The sequence below is a fragment of the Colobus angolensis genome, unplaced genomic scaffold, assembly GCF_000951035.1.
Source record: "Colobus angolensis palliatus isolate OR3802 unplaced genomic scaffold, Cang.pa_1.0 Scaffold87, whole genome shotgun sequence".
Lineage (NCBI taxonomy): Eukaryota > Metazoa > Chordata > Mammalia > Primates > Cercopithecidae > Colobus > Colobus angolensis.
Genome location: NW_012122598.1, coordinates 5,436,835 through 5,457,903, shown reverse-complemented (window position 1 = coordinate 5,457,903; position 21,069 = coordinate 5,436,835). Strand labels below are relative to the sequence as shown.

Genomic DNA, 21,069 nt, shown 5'->3' with positions numbered 1-21,069 from the left:
TCCTCAGGCTCCCAAAGTGGTAGGATTACAGGTATGAGCCACAATGCCCAGCCCATGGATATTATTAAAAAGTCAAAAAATAATAATAACTGATTCTGGTGAGGTTGCAGAGATAAAGGAATGCTTATACACCATTGGTGGGAGTGTAAATTAGTTCAACCATTGTGGAAAACACTGTGGTTTTTCCTCAAAGACCTAAAGACAGAACTACCATTTGACCTAACAATCCCATCACTGGGTATATACCCAAAGGGATATAAATCATTCTATCATAAAGACACATGCGTGTGTATGTACATTGCAGCACCATTCACAAGACCAAAGACATGGAATCAACCTAAATGCCTATCAATGGCAGACTGGATTAAGAAAATGTGGTATGTATACACCATGGGATACCATGCAGCCATAAAAAGGAATGAGATCATGTCCTTTGCAAAAACATGGATGGAGCTGGAGGCCATTATCCTTAGCAAACTAATGCAGGAACAGAAAACCAAATACCACGTGTTCTCACTTGTAAATGAGAACTAAATTATGAGAAGACATGGACACAGGGGGAATAATAGACACTGGGGACTATCAGAGGGTGGAGGATGGGAGGAGGGAGAAGATCAGGAAAAATAACTAATGGTCACTAGGCTTAGTACCTGGATGATGAAATAATCTGCACAACAAACCCCCGTGATACAAGTTTACCTATATAACAAACCTGCACATATACTCCTGAACTTAAAATTAAAGTTAAAAGAAAGAAAAAGTTGAATTTGTAAGTTTTTGTGCCCTAGTAAAATTAGATACTACTATAGTTAGTAGTAGTATTATAAAGGTCTAGAGAGAGTTAAAAAAAACCAAAAAGGAATATTATGAGCAACTTATGCCCACAAATTTGATAACCTAGATGAAATGAACTAATTCTTTGTACAACACAATCTGCAAAAACGCACAGGACAAGAAATAAACTATCTGAATAGACCTGTCTCTATTAAAGAAATTGAATCAATAATTTTTAAGCAAAATTCACATTTTATTTAGGTTGAAATAAACTATACAAAATTGATTTTCTTCACCAAAAATAACACCAATATTTTCCATATTTTTCTAGATAAACCACAACACTTAGTTTTGTAGGTTTTCCAGGTTTTTCTTATAAAGCAAGATGAGGCAGTAGATAAGAGTCATGGAAAAAGACAGAAAAGAAAAAACAGACAAATCAGTTGTCAGTATCCATGGCCTCTGATTCTATCTTAACCATGAGACAGAAGTGTTCAACATATACCTGCTAAAAAGCTTAGGAAGATGTAGGCTCCACAAAGGAAGGTAAGCAGCAACAATGAGATGTGGAAGAACGGCAGGCTCTTCCACTCAAACTATGTTATTTGTTCCTTTAAGTTCAAGAAAGACAAAATCTACACTGAAATCCTTGTTTGGTGAGCTCACAAGCTTTTCTCCAGTAATTTCTTGTAACTGTCCAATATAGATTTTTAGCATACTTAAAACTCCTATTAGCCAAAGGTCAATTGTGGGCTTCACTATAACATTTTATAAAATGTATTCCTTCCTCCCACACCTCTTCAAAATATATTTCTTCAAAGAATTCATAATGCCCAACAAGTAGAGATCCACAGTGACAATAAATGCTCTGTCTAAAGTGACTTAACTCAAACAATTCCAGAGTGCCCTCAACAGAGATCACACAGAAGGAAACATGGCACTTTCAATGTTCTCTTCTGGAAGAACAGGTAGGTCTTCAAAGCATGAGAGTTCAAACAGGGACATTTAAACAGGTAGATTATCAATGGCTAAGGTATTCAATGGAGCCCTATAGACAAAGATATTTAGTGATTAAGTGACCTACATACACTGTACGACTTTTCTTCCAAATATCAAATATACGAAAGCCTATTTTTAAAAGTCTCTTAGGTGTTTTCCATGGTTTCAGAATTATCTGTGGGAAACCCTGACTTACTTGTGTAGAGTTTAATATATGTGTCCACCATTAAATCCAGGTCGTGTTTTATATCAAAATTTATGTTAAGCAAAGCCAAGTTACTCAACCTTTGGTCTGTCAAAATGATCCTCAAATATGTTTTAGACGCTTTCGTCCATTTTCATACTGCTCATTCTCAACCTTCATCACAGGAAGAATACACAGGACCTTCAGCAACGCATACACATTAGGAAAAAACTTCATGTCAGGAAGGTGGAGGGCTTCATGGATGGTGGATGGAAGCTCTATATCTTTCCCCCCGTGTTTCCATTTGATTCTCCAACAATGACGCTCGGCTGACAGCGTGTCGGAATTGGGGAAGTTACTTCTGTACACATCAGCATAGCGTTACTCCGATGTGTTGAATTTGAGTTGTCCCGTGACTGAGGGTACCAGAGATAAGCATTTAAGAGCTTTGAGGTGCTGTTCTGAGAATATATCTTTAAGTTCCTGAATAATGTGCTCCACTGTTGGGACACTTAGGGTTTCTTTACAGTAACTCTCAGAGGTTAGCTGAGATTCCTGGTGAGCTCTGCGGAATTTCCCAGGAAGTTTCATTTGAATATCAAGTTTGGTTGCCAAATTTATGGCTTTCTCAAACCAAAATTCATTATAAACTTCAGTATTTTCCATCACTTCGTTGAGTGAATGCAGTACTGCAGTCAAGCTACTGCCTGTAAAGAAGACATCAGGTTTGCCCCTGGAGATTTTTCCCAAAGGCTCTTATAAAAGGACATTTTTAAGAACAACAATAGTAACAATGAAATCAAAATCTGTTACTGTGCTGCAGAGTACAAATGCTCGGCCAGCTATACAGTTATTCCATCTAATATTTCTCACTGAGAATGGCAGATTTCCTTCAGTTCTTTACCCCTTTCTTTACTGTTCTGAAAAAGAAATTACATTGTGAAGTTCTAAAAGCACTTGTGGTGATCGATGGAAAAAAGAACAAACTTCCTCAATTGTTCCTAATGCAACAGATACTCCCATAACAGGTACTGATTTTGCCAACTACATATTTAAGGCACAGGAAGAGCAGAGTGTGTAGATAGCTTGGGGATATTTCTCTAAACGTCTAGAGGCAACAACTTTCATTTTGGAAGAAAATCCGCCGGGCGAGGTGGCTCACGCCTGTAATCCCAGGACTTCGGGTGACTGAGGCAGGCGGATCACGATGGCAGGAGATCGAGACCATCCTGGCTAACATGGCAAAACCCTGTCTCTACTAAAAATACAAAAAATTAGCTGGGCGTGGTGGCGGGCGCCTGTAGTCCCAGCTACTCGGGAGGCTGAGGCAGGAGAATGGCGTAAACCCAGGAGGCGGAGCTTGCAGTGAGCTGAGATCGGGCCACTGCACTCCAGTCTGGGCGACAGAGCGAGACTCCCTCTCAAAAAATAAAAAAAAATAAAAAATAAAATAAAATAAAAAGAAAAGAAAAGAAAAGACAAAGAAAAAAGAAGAAGAAAATCCACTAGACACAATGTAAGCCTGGCCACGACAATACTCCATATTGAATCCCCACTTCTCAGTTATCATAGTGTGAAACTTCACAGCCAAAATTTCTGTATCTGCTTCATAAGGTAGGAAGCCTATAAATTCCTCTCTTAGGTTATGAGATTCATCAACAAACCTCACCAACACAGGTAGGTGCTCTTCCCCTGCTATGTCCACTACATCATCACTGATAATGGAAAAGAAGTATGAGTCTCACCGGGCGCGGTGGCTCAAGCCTGTAATCCCAGCACTTTGGGAGGCCGAGACGGGCGGATCACGAGGTCAGGAGATCGAGACCATCCTGGCTATCACGGTGAAACCCCGTCTCTACTAAAAATACAAAAACTAGCTGGGCGAGGTGGTGGGCGCCTGTAGTCCCAGCTACTCGGGAGGCTGAGGCAGGAGAATGGCGTAAACCCAGGAGGCGGAGCTTGCAGTGAGCTGAGATCGGGCCACTGCACTCCAGTCTGGGCGACAGAGCGAGACTCCGCCTCAAAAAAAAAAAAAAAAAAAAAAGAAAGTATGAGTCTCTCACTTCCCTGTTTGTTTCTTCTCGAATACAGCTCTCACAGATCTCTAGCATCTTCCTCTGCTGTGTTTTTGAACAAAACAACGTGTTAACAGCTGTTGTCTCAAGCAGCTTTCTCAGAACCTCTTCACCAGAATTTATTCGGCACTCCAGCAGTGCCTGAAAGTTATCTGGAGTAAGGAGACCTTCTGGGATTTCGTCAGCCTCATGTCCATCCAGAGGTATGTTTTGCTTTCCCATCAGAATTAATATTTCAAATAGAGATTTTAGGTATTCTTTGTTTTCTTTCTCTTCAAGGGTTAGAGATAAAATGTCCTCATTCTTGCCCTTCACCCTCTTCTTCACTGGGGTTCTGAGCATTGCTATTGTTGGTTTCTTTATGTTTTTGTTCCTGCTCAGAAGTTTCATCAATTTTTTTTTCTGTTTCAGTGTCCTGATTTTGTCTTCACTCAGTTCTTTTATTCGTTTTCTGTGTCTACTATGTGGGTTGTTCAAATGACTGGTAAGGTCAAATATTGTTGGTATTACATTATCTCGAAGAACTGTCCTATAAGGACTAGTTCTGCAGATCATGGAGGTCTCAAAATCTCTGGCACATAATCGATAATGTTTATTTAGCTGATCAGGTGTTTTATCTTCTAAGTCTACTCTCCTACAATTCTCCACCCACTTCTGGCATCTGGCCGGGGCCCACGGGAACCTGAAGAAGGCCAGGTTGTACTGCGTGCTCTTCCGCGTGCACTTGTGGGCAGCGCAGAAGTTTGCCTCAGGGCAGTCCGCCTGCCCGTCGGGGCTGTGGAGGGGACTGAATCAATAATTAATAACCTTCCCAAACAGATGGCACTAGGGGTCACTGGTGAATTATACCAAACATTTAAGGAAGAAATTATATAAACTCTCTACAGTCTCTTCCAGGAGGTAGAAGCAGAGGGAACACTTCCTAAGTTACTCTATGAGACCACCATTACCCTAGTACCAAAACCATATGAAGGTATTACAAGAAAAGAAAACTGGCTGGGTGCGGTGGCTCAAGCCTGTAATCCCAGCACTTTGGGAGGCCTAGGCAGACGGATCACCTGGAGGTCAGGAGGTCGAGACCAGCCTGGCCAACATGGCAAAACCCCATCTCTACTAAAAATACAAGAATTAGCCAGGCGTGGTGGCAGGCGCCTGTAATTCCAGCTACTCGGGAAGCTGAGGTAGCAGAATCGCTTGAACCTGGGAGGCTGAGGTTGCAGTGAGCCCAGATCGTGCCATTGCACTCTAGCCTGGGGGACAAGAGCTAGACTTCCTCTCAAAAAAAAAAAAAAAAGAAAAGAAAGAAAGAAAAGAAAACTACAGACCAACATCTCATGAATGTAGATTCAAAAAATCCCCATCAAAATATTAGTAAATATCCATAATGAATAAAAATTATGCACCTTGACCATGTGTGATTTATTCCATGTATGCAAGGCTAGTTCAACATTTGAAAATCAATTGATGTAATCCATCACATCTATAGGCTAAAAAGGAAAAATTGTATGATCATATCCATAGATGTAGAAAAATCATTTGAGAAAATTCAACATTCATTCTGTATGATGCTATAGTAGTGTAGACATTTGTCAAAGCCCATAGAATGTACAAAATCAAGAAGGAAAATTTAAACTATGGACTTTGAGTGATAATGGTGTGTAAAGGTTGGTTCATCAATTTGAAATACATGTACCACTTCTGGTGTGGAACATTGATAGTGAGGGAGGTTATGCATGTGTGTGAGAAGGAGTATATGGGATCTCCCTGTACTTTTCATTCAGTTTTGCTGTGAACCTAAAACTGTTCTAAAAAGTAAAGTCTATTGTTTTTTAAAAATGGAAGAAGCCATTCTGGGTCACACCCTAAATAACTGGTAGACCTGGAACTCAACTCCAGATTTATTTGACCACAGCTGTCTTGTCCTTATCCACTATGCCACAAGATCCACTTTGAATTTCACCCTGTTTAATATTTCTTTGCTGAACACAATTGGCTAGATGGAAAATGAACTTGACTTACCATTTAGAAAAGCAAGGAACCTAATTTTTTTGTAGAAATTATAATAATATATTTCTACTAAAGGGTACATTTCAGGAAGAAAAATGAAGGAAAAGTTAAGACATTTCTAGATAAACAAAAACTGATTATATTCATCACTAGTAGACATGCCCTACAACAAACGCTAGAGCCAATCCTTCTTCTGGGTATATACTGAAAGGAGATGAAATCACCATCTTGTAAAGATATCTGCACTCTCAAGTCATTGAAGCATTATTCACAATAGCCACAATATGGATACAACATAAGTGTCCATCAATGAACAAATGGATAAAGAAAATGTGTTATATATGTATATAGATATGTGTGTGTACTTATTTATACAAACCCACATATATAATGAAATATTATTCAGCCTTTAAAAAGGAGATACTGCCATTTGCCACAAAATGGATGGAGCTGGAGGACATTATGCTAAGTAAAATAAGCCAGATAAAGAAAGAAAAATACAGCATAATCTTATTTATATTGTGCACTCTATTTTTTAAAAGTCAAATATATAGTACAGAGAGAATGAAGCAGTGGTTACCATGGGTGGGGATAGGGAAGAAACAGGAAAATGTAGGTCAAAGGATACAAAGTAGCAGATATGTCGGATGAACAAGTCTAGAGTTTTAACATACCACATTAGGACTGTAGTTAATAAAATTGTATTAAAGATTCTTGTCAACTAAGTAGAGTTTAGCTGTTCTTGTCACAAAAGAAGTAACTATGTGAGATGATAAATATGTTAATTTGCTTCACCACAATAACTATTTTACTATCTACATGTATTCCATAACATGTTTTAAACCTGAATACACAATAAGATTTATTTTTATTTATTTTTATTTTTATTTTTTTTGAGACGGAGTCTCACTCTGTCGCCCAGGCTGGAGTGCAGTGGCAGGTTCTCAGCTCACTGCAAGCTCCGCCTCCTGGGTTTATGCCATTCTCCTGCCTCAGCCTCCGAGTAGCTGGGACTACAGGCGCCCGCCACCATGCCCAGCTAGTTTTTTGTATTTTTTAGTAGAGACGGTGTTTCACCGTGTTAGCCAGGATGGTCTCGATCTCCTGACCTCGTGATCCACCTGTCTTGGCCTCCCAAAGTGCTGGGATTACAGGCTTGAGCCACCGCGCCCGGCCTAAGATTTATTTTTAAAAAATGCCCAAGAAAGTCTTCCAGACTGAAATAAAAGGAAAACAGAAAGTAATTCAAGGATAGCCAAAGAAATAAAGAACAATGGTAAAGGTAGATATGCAAGTGTTATTGGCTGAATTGTGTCCACCAAAATTTATGTATTAAAGTCCTGGCTTCCAGTACTTCAGGATGTGACTATATTTGGAGAAAGGGTATTTAAGAAGTAATTAAGTTAAAATAAGGTCATTGGAGTGGGACTTAATCCCATATGACTAGTATCCTTATGGGAAACGGAGATTAGAATACAGATACCCACAGAAGAAAAACTATGCGAAGACACAGGGAGAAGATGGCCATCTACAAACCAAGGAGAGAGGTTGCTAAAGGAGCTAACCTGGTCGAAACCTAGATCCAGGACTTCTATTCTCTATAACTATTAGAAAATAAATTTTTATTGTTTAAGCCACTCAGTCAGTGATACTTTGTTATGACAGCCCTAGCCACCTAATATAAGAGGTAAGTATAAAAAGCCAGTAGTAGTGCTTATTTGGTTTGTAACCATTTTATTCTGTAGAATTTAAAGGACAAAGATATAAAATAATAATTTTAAAGTTATGCTAATGGGTACACAATGTATAAAGGTGTAATTTGTGACAATAACAACATAAAAGAGGGACAGAGCTGTAAGGGGTCAGACTTTTCTAGTACTATTGAAGCTAAGTATTAATTCAAAGTTGAGTGTTACAAAATTAAGACAGCAATTGTAATCCCCAGGGTAATCACCAAGGAAAAAACTGAAAATACACAGAAAAAGAAACAAAGAGGGATTCAAATGGTACACTAACAAAAAAATTAATTAATCACAAAAGGAAGCACTAATGGAGGAAGTGAGAAACAAAAAAGATAATATATTAGTATGCTAGGGCATATAAATATATATGTATATATAAAAAACTATATATAAAAGACACATATTAGTATGCTAGGGCTGCCATAACAAAATATAACATAAAGGGTGGTTTAAACAACAGAATTGTGTTTCCTCACACTTATGGAGTCTAGAAGTTCAAGATCAATGTGTTAGCAGGTTTAGTTTCTCCTAAGTCCTTTCCTCTTGTCTTCAGATGGCTTCCTTCCCATTGCATCCTCGCATGGTCTTTTCTCTATGCATGCACATCCTGGCATCTCTCAATGTGTCTTAGTCTAATAAGGACATCAGTCAGATTCGATCAGAGCCCACCCTAATAGTCTCATTTTTACTTATTTACCTCAAAGGCCCTATTGCAAATATAGTTACAATCTGAGGTACTGGGGGTTAGGCTTTCAACATATAAATGTTGAGGAACCACAATTCAGCCCGTAATAAGACATACAGAACACATGGCCAGGCATGGTAGCTCACGTATGTAATTTCAGCACTTTGGGAGGCCAAAGCTGGAGAACTGCTTGGGGCCAGAAGCTTGAGACCAGCCTGGGCAGCATAGTGAGACCCCATCTCTATGAAGCAAATTCAGTTAAAAAGCATTAACCAGGAATGGTGATGCACACCTGTACTCCTAGCCAGGGTGACAGAGTGAGAGCCCATATCTTTAAAAATGTAATTTGTGACATCAATAATATAAAATAGGGGAGTGACATTGTAAAGGAGTAAAGTTTTTGTTGTTAAGTTGTCAGCTTGAAATAGAATGTTATAACTTTAAAACATTTTATGTAGTTGCAATGGTAATCACAAAAAAAAAACTTTTAGAATATACACAAAAGGAAATGAGAAGGAAATCAAAGCAGGTCACTATAAGAAAAAAAAAACAGTGAAACATGAAGGAAGGCAGTAAGAGAAGAAAGGAGGGAAAAGGGACAAAACATACAGAAAAAAACAAAATGGCAATAAGAAGTACTTCTCTATCAGTAATTACTTTAAATGTAAGTGGATTAAACTCCCCAAAATACATACGTTGGCTGAATGGATAAAAAATCAGGATCCACCTGTTTGCTATCTACAAGAGACTCACCTTAGATCTAAGGACATGCATTGACTTAAAGTGAAGGGATGGAAAAAGATACTACAAAAAAATGGTAACCAAATAGAGCAGGATGACTGTACTAATATCAGACAAAATAAACTTTAAGTCAAAAACCATAATAAGAGACAAATAAGGACATTATATAGTAATAAAAGAGACAATTCATCAAAAAAATTATAAATATTCATACAACAAACATCAGAACTCCTAAATATATAAACTTTGACAGAATTAAACAAGAAAAGAGACAGCAAAAAATATGAAAAATAGACAGCAAAATAGTAATAGTAATAGGAGACTTTGATGCCTTACTTTTAATAATGAACAGATAGAGCAACTAGACAAAAAGTCAATAAGAAAATAAAGGACCTGAACAAAACTGTAGACCTGTTGGACCTAACAGACATATAGAACAGTCCACCCAAAAAGAACAGAATATGAACATGGGACCTTCTCTAGGAAAGACTTCATGTTAGACCACAAAACAAATCTTAACGAATTCAAAAAGATTGAAATTATGCAAAATATATCTTCCAATCACAATGAAATAAAACCAGAAATGAATAGCAGAATGAAAACTGGAAAATCCACAAATATGTGGAATTTAAATAACACATTCTTTTAAAAAAGGCTTAAAATATATTTTAATAAATAATAACACATTCATGTACAGTCAATGGGCCAGAAAGGATGTCATGAGGGAAATTAGAAAATACCTTGAGACAAATGAGCATGAGACTACTACACATCAAAACTTATGGGATGCAGCAAAAGCTAAGTGTCAAGTTTATATGTGTAAACACATACATTATAAAAAGAAACATCTCAAATCGACAATCTTACTTTATACTTCAGGGTACCAGGAAAACAATAACAATCTAAATACAATGCTAGCAGAAGGAAGGGAATAACAAAGATTAATCAGAGATAAAGGGAATCGAGAATAGAATGCATCAATGAAACTAAGAGTTGCTTTAACAAGAGCAACAAAATTGACAAATCCTTAGGCCAGTCATGGTGGCACACACCTGTAATCCCAGCACTTTGGGAGGCCAAGGTGGGAGGATTGCTTGAGGCCAGGAGTTTGAGGCCAGCCTGAACAACATAGCAAGACTCTGTCTGTACCAAAAAAAAAAAAAGAAAGAAAGAAAAATCTTTTAGCTATATTAACTAAGAAAAAAAGAGAAGATTCAAATAACTAAAATCAGAAATGAAAAAAATGGAACATTACAACTGATGCCAAAGAAATTTAAATGACAGTTAAAAAAAAATACTATGAGCAGTTGTATGCCGACAAATTGAACAAACTAGAAATAGATAAATTCATAGAAACACACAACCTACCAAGACTGAATCATGAATAGAAAATATTAACATATCAATAATTAGTAAGAAGACTGAATCAGAAATCATAAAACCTCCCAATAAACACAAGCCCAGTAAGAAGGAGGCAGAACGGCTGGGTGCAGTGGCTCATGCCTGTAATCCCAGCACTTTGGGAGGCCAAGGCAAGTGGATCACTTGAGGTCAGGAGTTCAAGACCAGCCTGGCCAACATGGTGAAACCCCGTCTGTACTAAAAATACAAAAATTTGCTGGATGAGGTCACACGCACCTGTAGTCCCAGCTACTCAGGAGAAAAGCTTGAACTTGGGAGTCGGAGGTTGCTGTGAGCTAAGACCGTGCCACTGCACTCCAGCCTGGGTGACAAGAGTGAAACTCCATCTCAAAAAAGAAGAAGAAGGAGGAGGACGAGGAGGCGGAGAAGGAGAAGGAGAAAGAGGAGGAGGAAAAGGAGGAGGAGGAAGAGGAGGAGCAAGATGGTTAAACAGAAGCTTCCATTGATTGTCCTCCCCACAGAAACAGCAAATTAAACAACTATCCACACAATAAAAGTCCCTTCATAAGAATCAATCATCAGGTGAGTGATCACAGTACCTGGTTTTAGCTTCATATCACTGAAAGAGGCCCAGAAGAGGGTAAGAAAGGCAGTTGTCAGTTGTAGACACTACATCTCTCTCATCTCCTGGCAGTGACATTATGGTGTGGAGAGAGAATATGTGCATTTGGGAAAGGGAGAGTGCAGTGATTGTGGGACTTACATTAGAACTCAGTGCTGTCCTCTCACAGTAGAAAGCAACACTTGGCACAACTCAGCTGGCACCCATGGAGGGAGCATTTATACCATCCCTAGCCAGAAGGGAGTCACCCAGTGGTTGGAACTAGAATTCTGGCAAGCCCCACCACAATGGGATAAACTGCTCTAGCATCCTAAATAAACTTGAATGACGGTCTAGGCCACACCACCAGGCAGGGCAGCTTACAGCTCCAGGAGAGACTCCCTCCCTCAGCTTAAAGAGAAGAGAGGAAAGAGTAAAGAGGGCTTTGTTTTGCAACTTAGATATGAGCTCAGCCACAGTAGGAAAGGGCACTGGGCAGAGTCCTGAGGCCTCCATTCCAGGCCCTGGCTACCAGATGACATTTCTAGACACACCCTGGGCCAGAAGGGAATGGCTGCCTTGAAGGGAAAGACACAGTCCTGGCAAGATTAATCACCTGCTAACTGAAGAGCTCTTGGGCTCTGAATAATCAGTAGTGATATCCTGGTAATACTTGCCATGGACTTTGGGTAAGACTCAGAAATATGCTGGCTTCAGGCATAACCCAGCACGTTCCAGGCTGTGGTGGTTACAGGGAGTGTATTAGTCCATTCTTACACTGCTATAAATAACTGAGTCTGGGTAGTTTATAAAGGAGAGGTTTAATTGGCTCATGGTTCTGCAGGCTGTACAGGAAGTATGATGCTGGTCATCTGCTTAGCTTCTGGGGGGACATCAGGAAACTTAAAAGCATGGCAGAAGTCAAAGGGGGAGCCAGTACTTCTCACATGGCAAAAGCAGGAGGAAGAGGGGAGGGGAGAGGTGCTACACACTTTTAAACAACCAGATCTCATGAGAACTCTATCACAAGAACAGCACTAGGGGAGATGGTGCTACACCATTAGAAACCACCCCAATGTTCCAGTCACCTCCCACCAGGCCTCACCTCCAACATTGGGGATTACATTTCAACATGAGATTTGGGCGGGAACACAGATCCAAACCATGTCATTCTGCCCCTGGCCCTTCCAAAATGTCATTTCCTTCTCACATTTCAAAATGCAATCATGTCTTCCTGACAGTCCCCCAAAGTCTTAACTCATTTCAGCATTGACTCAAAAGTCCACAGTCCAAAGTCTCATCTGAGACAAGGCAAGTCCCTTCTGCCTATGAGCCTGTAAAATAAAAAACAAGTTAGTTACTCCCAAGAAACAATGGGGCTACAGGCATTGGATAAATACTCCCATTCCAAAAGGCAAAAATCTACCAAAAAAATGGGGGCTATAGGCTCCATGCAAGTCCAAAACTTAGCAGGGCAGCCATTAAATCTTAAAGCTCCAAAATAATCTCCTTTGACTCCATGTCTTGCATTCAGGGTATAGTGGTGCAAGGGCTGGGCTCCCAAGACCTTAGGCAGCTCCACCCCTGAGGCTTTGCAGGGTATAGCCCACACAGCTGCTTTAATGGGCTGGCATTTAGTATCTGCAGCTTTTCCAGGCACATGGTGCAAGTTGTCAGTAGATCTACTATTCTGGGGTCTGGAAGATGATGGCCATCTTCTCACAGCTCCACTATGCAGTGCCCTAGTGGGGACTCTGTGTGGAGGCTCCAACCCCACATTTCCCCTCTGCACTACCCTAGCAAAGGCTCTCCATGAGGGCTCTGCCTCTGTACCAGGCTTCTGCCTGGACACCCAGGCTTTTCCAAACATCTTCTGAAATCTAGGAGGAGCCTCCTAATCCTCAACTTTTTTACTGTGCACACCTGAAGGCTTAACACCATGTGGAAACTGCCAAGGCTTATGGCTTGCACCCTCTGGTGCAGCAGTTCAAGCTGTATCTGGGGCCCTCTCAGCTATGGCTGGAGCTGGAGCAGCTGGGATGGGAGGAGCAGTGTCCCAAGGCTGCACAGTGCACCAGACCCTGTGCCTAGCCCATGAAACTATTCTTCTCTCCTAGGTCTCTGGACCTGTGATGAGAAGTGCTACCACAAAGGACCCTGAAATTCCTTGGAGGCCTTTTTCCCATTGTCTTGGTTACCAGTATTTGCTTTCCTTTTAGTTATGCAAATTTCTGTAACCTGCTTGAGTTCCTCCCCTGAAAATGGCTTTGTTTTTCCACCACATGGCCAGGCTGCTGATTTTCCAAACTTTTATGCTCTGCTTCCCTTTTAAATATAAGTTCCAGTTTTACATTATTTGTTTGCTCACACATTTGAATGTAGGTAATTAGAAGCAGCCAGGTCACATCTTGAATGCTTTGCTGCTTATAAATTTATTCTGCCAGATACCCTAAATCATCACTCTCAAGCTCAAAGTTCCACAGATCCCTAGAGCAGAGGCACAATGCCTCCAAGTTCTTTGCAAAGCATAACAAAAGTGACCATTGCTCCAGTTCTCAATAAGTTCCTCATCTCCATCTGAGTCCTCCTCAGCCTGGTCTTCATTGTCTGTATCACTATCAGCATTTCGGTCACAACAATTTAACAAGTCTCTAGGAAGTTTCCAATTCTCCCTCATCCTCCTGTCTTCTTCTGAACCCTCCACACTTCTAAACTCTGCCCATTACCAGCAGCAGTTCCAAAGCTGCTTCCACATTTTCAGGAATCTTTATAGAAATGTCCCACTCCTTGGTACCAATTTTTTGTATTAGTCAGTTCTTATACTGCTATAAAGAAATACCAGAGACTGGGTAATTTACAAAGAAAAAAAGGTTTAATTGGCTCATATTTCCACAGGTTGTACAGGAAGCACGATGCTGGTCATCTGCTCGGCTTCTGGGGAGGCCTTAGGAAACTTAAAATAATGGCAGAAGGTGAAGGGGGAACCAGCACTTCTCACATGGCTGGAGCAGGAGGAAGAGAGAGAGAGAGGGGAGGTGCTACACAATTTTAAATAACCAATTCTCGTGAGAACTCTATCAAGAACAGCACTAGGGGGATGGTGCTAAACCATTAGAAACTACTCCCATGTTCCAATCACCTCCCACCAGGTCTCACCTCCAACATTGGCGATTACAACTTGACATGAAATTTGGGTGGGGACACAGATACAAGCTGTATCAGGGAGACACTCCTTCTGTTTGAGAAAAGAGGAAACAAGAGTAAAGGGGACTTTGGCTCTCTTGCAGCTTAGGTGCCAGCTCAGCCACACACCAAGAGCCTGCTTGGGGTCTCCGATTTTAGGCTGTGATTCTGGTATGGCATGTCTGGACCTGCCCTGGGCCTGAGGGGAGCCCACTGCCATGAAGGAAGTGTCTCAGGCCTGGAAGCATTCACCGTAAACTGACTGAAGAACTCTTAGGCCTTCAGTGAACTTAAGTGGAAGCCAGGGAGTACTCGCCACAGGCCTGAGGTGGTGGTGGCCATGGTGAGAGAGTTCTCTGCTTGTGGAAAGGGGAGGAAAGAGTGGGAGGGACTTTGTCCTGTGGTTTGAGTGCCAACTCAGCTGCAGTAGAATAGAGAACCAGGTAGATTCCTAAAGTTTCTGACTCCAGGCCCTGGCTCCCAGACAACATCTCTGGACCCAACAGTGGTAGCAATGCAGTGGTTATTGTGGGCCTTTGGCAAGACTCAGTACCATGGTCTGACCCAGCAGATTCAATGGTGGTGGTCACAGAGGTACTTGTATCACTCCTCCACTAGCTCCAACCAGCTCAGCACAAACAGAGAGATTCCATTTGTTTGGGAGAAAGTAAGAGAATAGAACAAAAGTCTCTGCCTGGTAATCCAGAGAATTCTTCAGAATCGTATCCAAGACCACTAAGGTGGTACCTTTGTGAGGCTACAAGAACCACAGCATTACTGGGCTTACAGTGCTTCCTAATGTAAATATGACTGCAGAGACCAAAAATATAGATTAAAACCCTCAAATCTCTTTGAACACCTGGAAAGCCTTCCCAAGAAAGACAGGTACAAACAAGCCCAGACTGTGAAGACTATGATAGATATTAACTCTTCAATGCCTACACACCAATGAACATCTAAAAGCATCAAGACCATCTAGGAAAACACGACCTCACCAAACAAACTAAATAAGGCACCACGGACAGATAATTCAGATAATTCAAAATAACTGTGTTGAGGAAAGTCAAAGAAATTCAAGATAACACAGATAAGGAATTCAAAATCCTATCAGGTAAATTTGACAAAGAGATTAAAATAATTTAAAAAGAGTCAAGCAGAAATTCTGGAGCTAAAAAATGCAACTGGCATGCTGAAGAATGCATCAGGGTCTTTTAATACCAGAATTGATCAAGCAGAAGAAAGAATTAGTGAGCTTGAAGATGGGCTATTTGAAAATACACAGTCAGAGGAGACAAAAGAAAAAAGAATAAAAAGAATGAGGCATGCCTACGAGATCTAGAAAGTAGCCTTAAAAGGGCAAACTTAGAAGTTATTGGCCTTAAAGAGGAGGTAAAGAGAGAGACAGGGGTAGAAAAATTATTCAAAGGGATAATAACAGAGAATTTCCCAAATCTATTGAAAGAGATCAGTATTCAAGTACAAAAAGGTTATAGAACACCAAGCAGATTTAACCCAGAGAAGACTACCTCAAAATATTTAATAAACAAATTCCCAAAGGTCAGGAATAAAGAAAGGATCCTAAAAGCAGCAAGAGAAAATAAACAAATAACATACCATGGAGCTCCAATGTATCTGGCAGCAGATTTTCCAGTGGAAGTCTTACAGGCCAGGAGAGAGTAGCATGACACATTTAAAGTGCTGAAGAATCAAAACATTTACCCTACAATAGTATATCTGGTGAAAATGTCCTTCAAACATGAAGGAGAAATGAAGACTTCTGAGACCAAAAAAAGGCTGAGGGATTTCATCAACATGAGATGTGCCCTATAAGAAATGCTAAAGAAAGTTCTTCAATCTAAAAGATAAGGCTGTTAATGAGCAATAAGCATTCATCTGAAGGTACAAAACTCACTGATAATAGTAAGTACACAGAAAACATAGAATGGTATCACCCTGTAATTGAGGTGTGTAAACAACTCATATCTTGAGAAGAAAGACTAAATGATGAACTGAAAAAAAATAATAACCACAGAAACTTTTCAAAGACATAAATAGTACAAGATATAGGCCAGGCATGTTGGCTCACGTCTGTAATCCCAGCACTTTGGGAGGCTGAGGTGGGCAGATCACAAGGTCAGGTGTTCAAGACCAGCCTGGCCAACATGGTGAAACCCCGTCTCTACCAAAAATACAAAAAGAAAATTAGCTCGGCATGGTGGCGTGTGCCTGTAATCCCAGCTACTCAGGAGGCTGAGGCAGGGGAATTGCTTGAACCAGGACCCAGGAGGTGGAGGTTGCAGTGAGCTGAGATTGCACCACTCTGCTCCAGCCTGGGCTACAGAACAAGACTCCATCTCAAAAAAAAAAAAAAAAAAAAAAAAATATATATATATATATATATATACACACACACACATGCACACACACACACATAATAAACTTAAAAACAGGAGGACAAAATTAAAGTGTAGGGTTTTCATTAGTTTTTTCTTTTTTAGTGAGAATGGAAAATGACAAGGATGCCCACTTTCAGCACTGTTATTCAACATAGTACTGGAAGTCCTGGCTAGGGCAATCAGAGAAGGCAAAGAAACAAAGGCATCCAAATTGGAAAGGAAGAGGTCAAATTATTCTTGTTCACATTATGCAATTAGTGTTATGTTGTCATCAGTTTAAAATAATGGGTTACAAGATATTATTGGCAAGCTTCATGGTAATCTCAAATCAAAAAACATACTATAGATATATTAAAAATAAAAAGCAAGAAATTAAATCAGACCACCTGAGAAAATCACCTTCACTAAAGGGAATACAGGAAGGAAGAAAAGAAGGAAGAGAAGACCACAAAACCACCGGAAAACAAAGAGCAAAAGTCCTTACTTATCAATAATAACATCAAATGTAAATGAACTAAACTCTCCAATCGAAATACATAGAGTGGCTGAATGGATGAAAAAATAAGATCTGTTGCCTAAAACAAACATACTTCACCTATAAAGACACACATAGTCTGAAATGAAGGGATGGAAAAAGATATACCATAGTTCACATTAAAATGTAAACCAAAAAAGAGCAGGAGTAGCTATATTTATATCAGACACAATAGATTTCAAAACAAAAACTTTATGAAGAGACAGAGAACATCACTATAAGGGGTTACCTCAGCCAGAGAATATAACAATTTTAAATATATATACACCTATGCACCCAATACTGCAGCACCCAGATATATAGAGCCAAAGAAAGAGATAAGTCCCAATACAATAATAGTTGGAGACTTCAGCACCCCACTTTCAGCATTGGACAGATCTTCCAGACAGAAAATCAACAAGGAAATATTGGATTTAATCTGTACTATAGACCAAAGGGACCTAATAGATATTTACAGGACATTCCAGACAATGGCTGCAGAATACACATTCTTCTCCTCACCACATGGATCATTCTCAAGGATAGACCTTATGTTAGGCCATGAAACAGTCTTAAAACATTTTAAAAGTTGAAATTATAGCTATTTTCTGTGGCACCTCAGAGGCGTTCAGCTGCTTCAAGATGAAGCTGAACATCTTCTTCCCAGCCACTTGCTGCCAGAAACTCATTGAAGTGGATGATGAGCACAAACTTCATACTTTTTGAGAAGCGCATGGCCACAGAAGTTGCTGCTGATGCTCTGGGTGAAGAATGAAAGGGTTATGTGGTCCAAATCAGTGGTGGGAACGACAAACAAGGTCTCCCCATGAAGCAGGGTGTCTTGACCTGTGGCTGTGTTCGCTTGCTTGCTACTGAGTGAGGGGCATTCCTGTTACAGACCAAGGATGTGGAGAGAGAAAGAGAAAATCAGTTTGTGGTTGCATTGTGGATGCCAATCTGAGCGTTCTCATCTTGGTTACTGTAAAAAAAAAAAAAAAAAAAAAAGGAGAGAAGGATATTTCTGGATTGACTGATACTATGGTGCCTCGTTGCCTGGGGCCCAAAAAAGCTAGCAGAATCTGCAAACTTCGCAACCTCTCTAAAGAAGATGATGTCTGCCAGTATGTTGTAAGAAAGCCCTTAAACAAAGAAGGTAAGAAACCTAGGACTAAAGCACCCAAGATTCAGCATCTTGTTAATTCATGTGTTCTGCAACACAAATGGCGGTGTATTGCTCTGAAGAAGCAGGGTACTAAGAAAAATAAGGAAGAGACTGAAGAATATGCTAAACTTTTGGCCAAGAGAATGAAGGAGGCTAAAGAGAAGTGCCAAGAACAAATTGCGAAGAGATGAAGACTTTCCTCTCTGTGAGCTTCTACTTCTAAGCCTGAATCCAGTCAGAAATAAAATTTTTTGAGTAACAAGTAAATAAGATCAGACTCAAAAAAATGAAATCATATAAAATAGCTTCTCTGACCACAATGAAATGAAATAAAATAGAAATCAATAGCAAGAGGAATTTTGAAAACTATGCAAACACATGGAAATTAAATTATATGCTCCTAAATGACCAGTGGAGCAATGAAGAAATTAAGAAAGAAATTGAAAAAAAATATTGAAATAAACCATAACAGAGACACAACATACCAAAACTTTACGGGACACGACAAAACAATGCTAAGAGGGAAGTTTATAGCTGTAAGTGCCTACATCAAAAAAAAGAAAACTTCAAACAAAAAATCTAATGGTACATCTTAAAGAACTACAAAAGCAAGAGCAAATCAAATCCCTAGTTAGGATAAGAAAAGAAATAATAAACATCAGAGCAGAAATAAATGAAATTGAATCAAAAAAATACAAAAGATCAACAAAACAAAAAGTTGGTTTGAAAAGATAAATAAAATTGACAAACTTTTAGCCATACTAAGGAAAAAAGAGAAAGAAGACCAAAATAAATAAAATCGTGGATGAAGAAGAAGACATTACAATCAATAGTGCAGAAATTAGAAGGATCATTATGGGCTACTATGAGCAACTATATGCCAACAAATTGGAAAACCTAGAAGAAATGGATAAATTCCTAGACACATACAATCTACCAAGATTGAATCAGAAAGAATTTCAAAACCTGAACAGACCAATAACAAGTAACAAAATCAAAACCATAATAAAAAGTCTCCCAGCAAAGCAAAGCCTAGAACTCAGTGGTTTCACTGATGAATTTTACCAAACATTTAAAGAAGAACTAAACCAATCATGCTCAAACTACTCTGAAAAACAGAGGAGGAGGGAATACTCCCAAACCCATTCTATGAGGTCAGTATTACCCCGATATCAAAATCAGGCACCAAAACACACTACAAAAAAAAAAAAAAACCAAAAAAAAAAAAACAAAATGAAAAATACACCACAAAACCTACAGGCCAATATCTCTGATGAGCATTGATGCAAAAACCATCAACAAAATACTAGGAAACCAAATTCAACAACACATTGAACAGATAGTTCATCACCACCAAGTGGGATTTATCCCAGGGATGCAGGGGTGGTTCAATGTACACAAATCAATCTATGTGATACATCGTATCAACAGAATGAAGGACAAAAATCATATGATCATTTCAATTAGTGCTGAAAGAGCATTTGGTAAAATTCAGCATCCCTTCATAGTACAAACCTTCAAAAAATTGGGTAGAGAAGAAACATACCTCAACACAATAAAAGCCATATATAGCGGAACTGCAGGTAGTATACTGAATGGAGAAAAATGGAAAGTCTTTCCTCTAAGATCCGTAAAATGGCAAGGATGTCCCCTTTCAGCACTGTTATTCAACATTGTACTGGAAGTCCTATCTAGGGCAATCAGAGAAGACAAAGAAATAAAGGCATCCAAATTGGAAAGGAAGAGGTCAAATTATCCTTGTTTACAGATATTATCATATTGGGAACAACCTAAATATGCCAGCAAAAAACCATTAGAACTGATAAATAAATTCAGTAAAGTTACAGGATACAAAATCAACATACAAAGGTCAGTAGCATTTCTATATGCCAATGGCAAAGAATCTGAAAAAGAAACCAAGAAATAGTCTCATTTACAATAGCTACAAATAAAATTAAATACCTAGGAATTAACTTAACCAAAGAAGTGAAAGATCTCTATAATGAAAACTGTGAAACTCTGATGCAAGAAATTGAAGAGGACACAAAGAAATGGAAAGATATTCCATGTTCGTGTATTGAAAGAATCAATATTGTTAAAATGTCCATACTACCCAAAGCAATCCACAGTTTTAATGCAATCCCTATCAAAATGCCAATGACATTCTCCAACAGAAACAGAAAAAAAAAAATACTAAAATTTATATGGAGCCACAAAAGATCCAAAAAAGCCACAGCTATCCTGAGCAAAAAAAGCAAAACTGGAAGAATCACATTACCTGACTTCAAATTGTACTACAGAGCTATAGTAACCAAAACAACATAGTAATGGCATAAAAATAGACCAATGGGACAGAATAGAGAACTCAGAAAAAAATACATACATCTACAGTAAATTCATTTTCAACAGAGGTGCCAGAGGTGCCAACAGAGGCCCCAACATACATTGGGGAAAGGATAGTCTCTTCAATAAATGGTGCTGGACAAACTGGATATCTATATGCAGAAGAATGAAACTAGACACTTATCTCTTGCTGTGTACAAAAATCAAACCAAACCAGGCACGGTGGCTCACACCTGCAATCCTAGCACTTTGGGAGGCTGAGGTGGGTGGATCACAAAGTCAGGAGATGGAGACCATCCTG

The 21,069-nt window shown here is 39.4% G+C and overlaps 2 pseudogenes across 1 annotated transcript; one reads left to right on the top strand and one right to left on the bottom strand.

The window, feature by feature from the left end:
- Positions 1–1,031: 1,031 nt before the first annotated feature.
- LOC105503691 lies at positions 1,032–14,844 on the bottom strand (annotated as a pseudogene). The gene is made up of 4 exons (XR_001000524.1): positions 14,840–14,844; positions 4,017–4,807; positions 3,464–3,700; positions 1,032–3,114 (listed from the first exon to the last, which is right to left on the bottom strand). The product of XR_001000524.1 is annotated as a 52 kDa repressor of the inhibitor of the protein kinase-like (transcript).
- A 3,061-nt stretch (positions 14,845–17,905) lies between these two features.
- On the top strand, positions 17,906–18,670 carry LOC105503657 (annotated as a pseudogene).
- Positions 18,671–21,069: the final 2,399 nt, after the last annotated feature.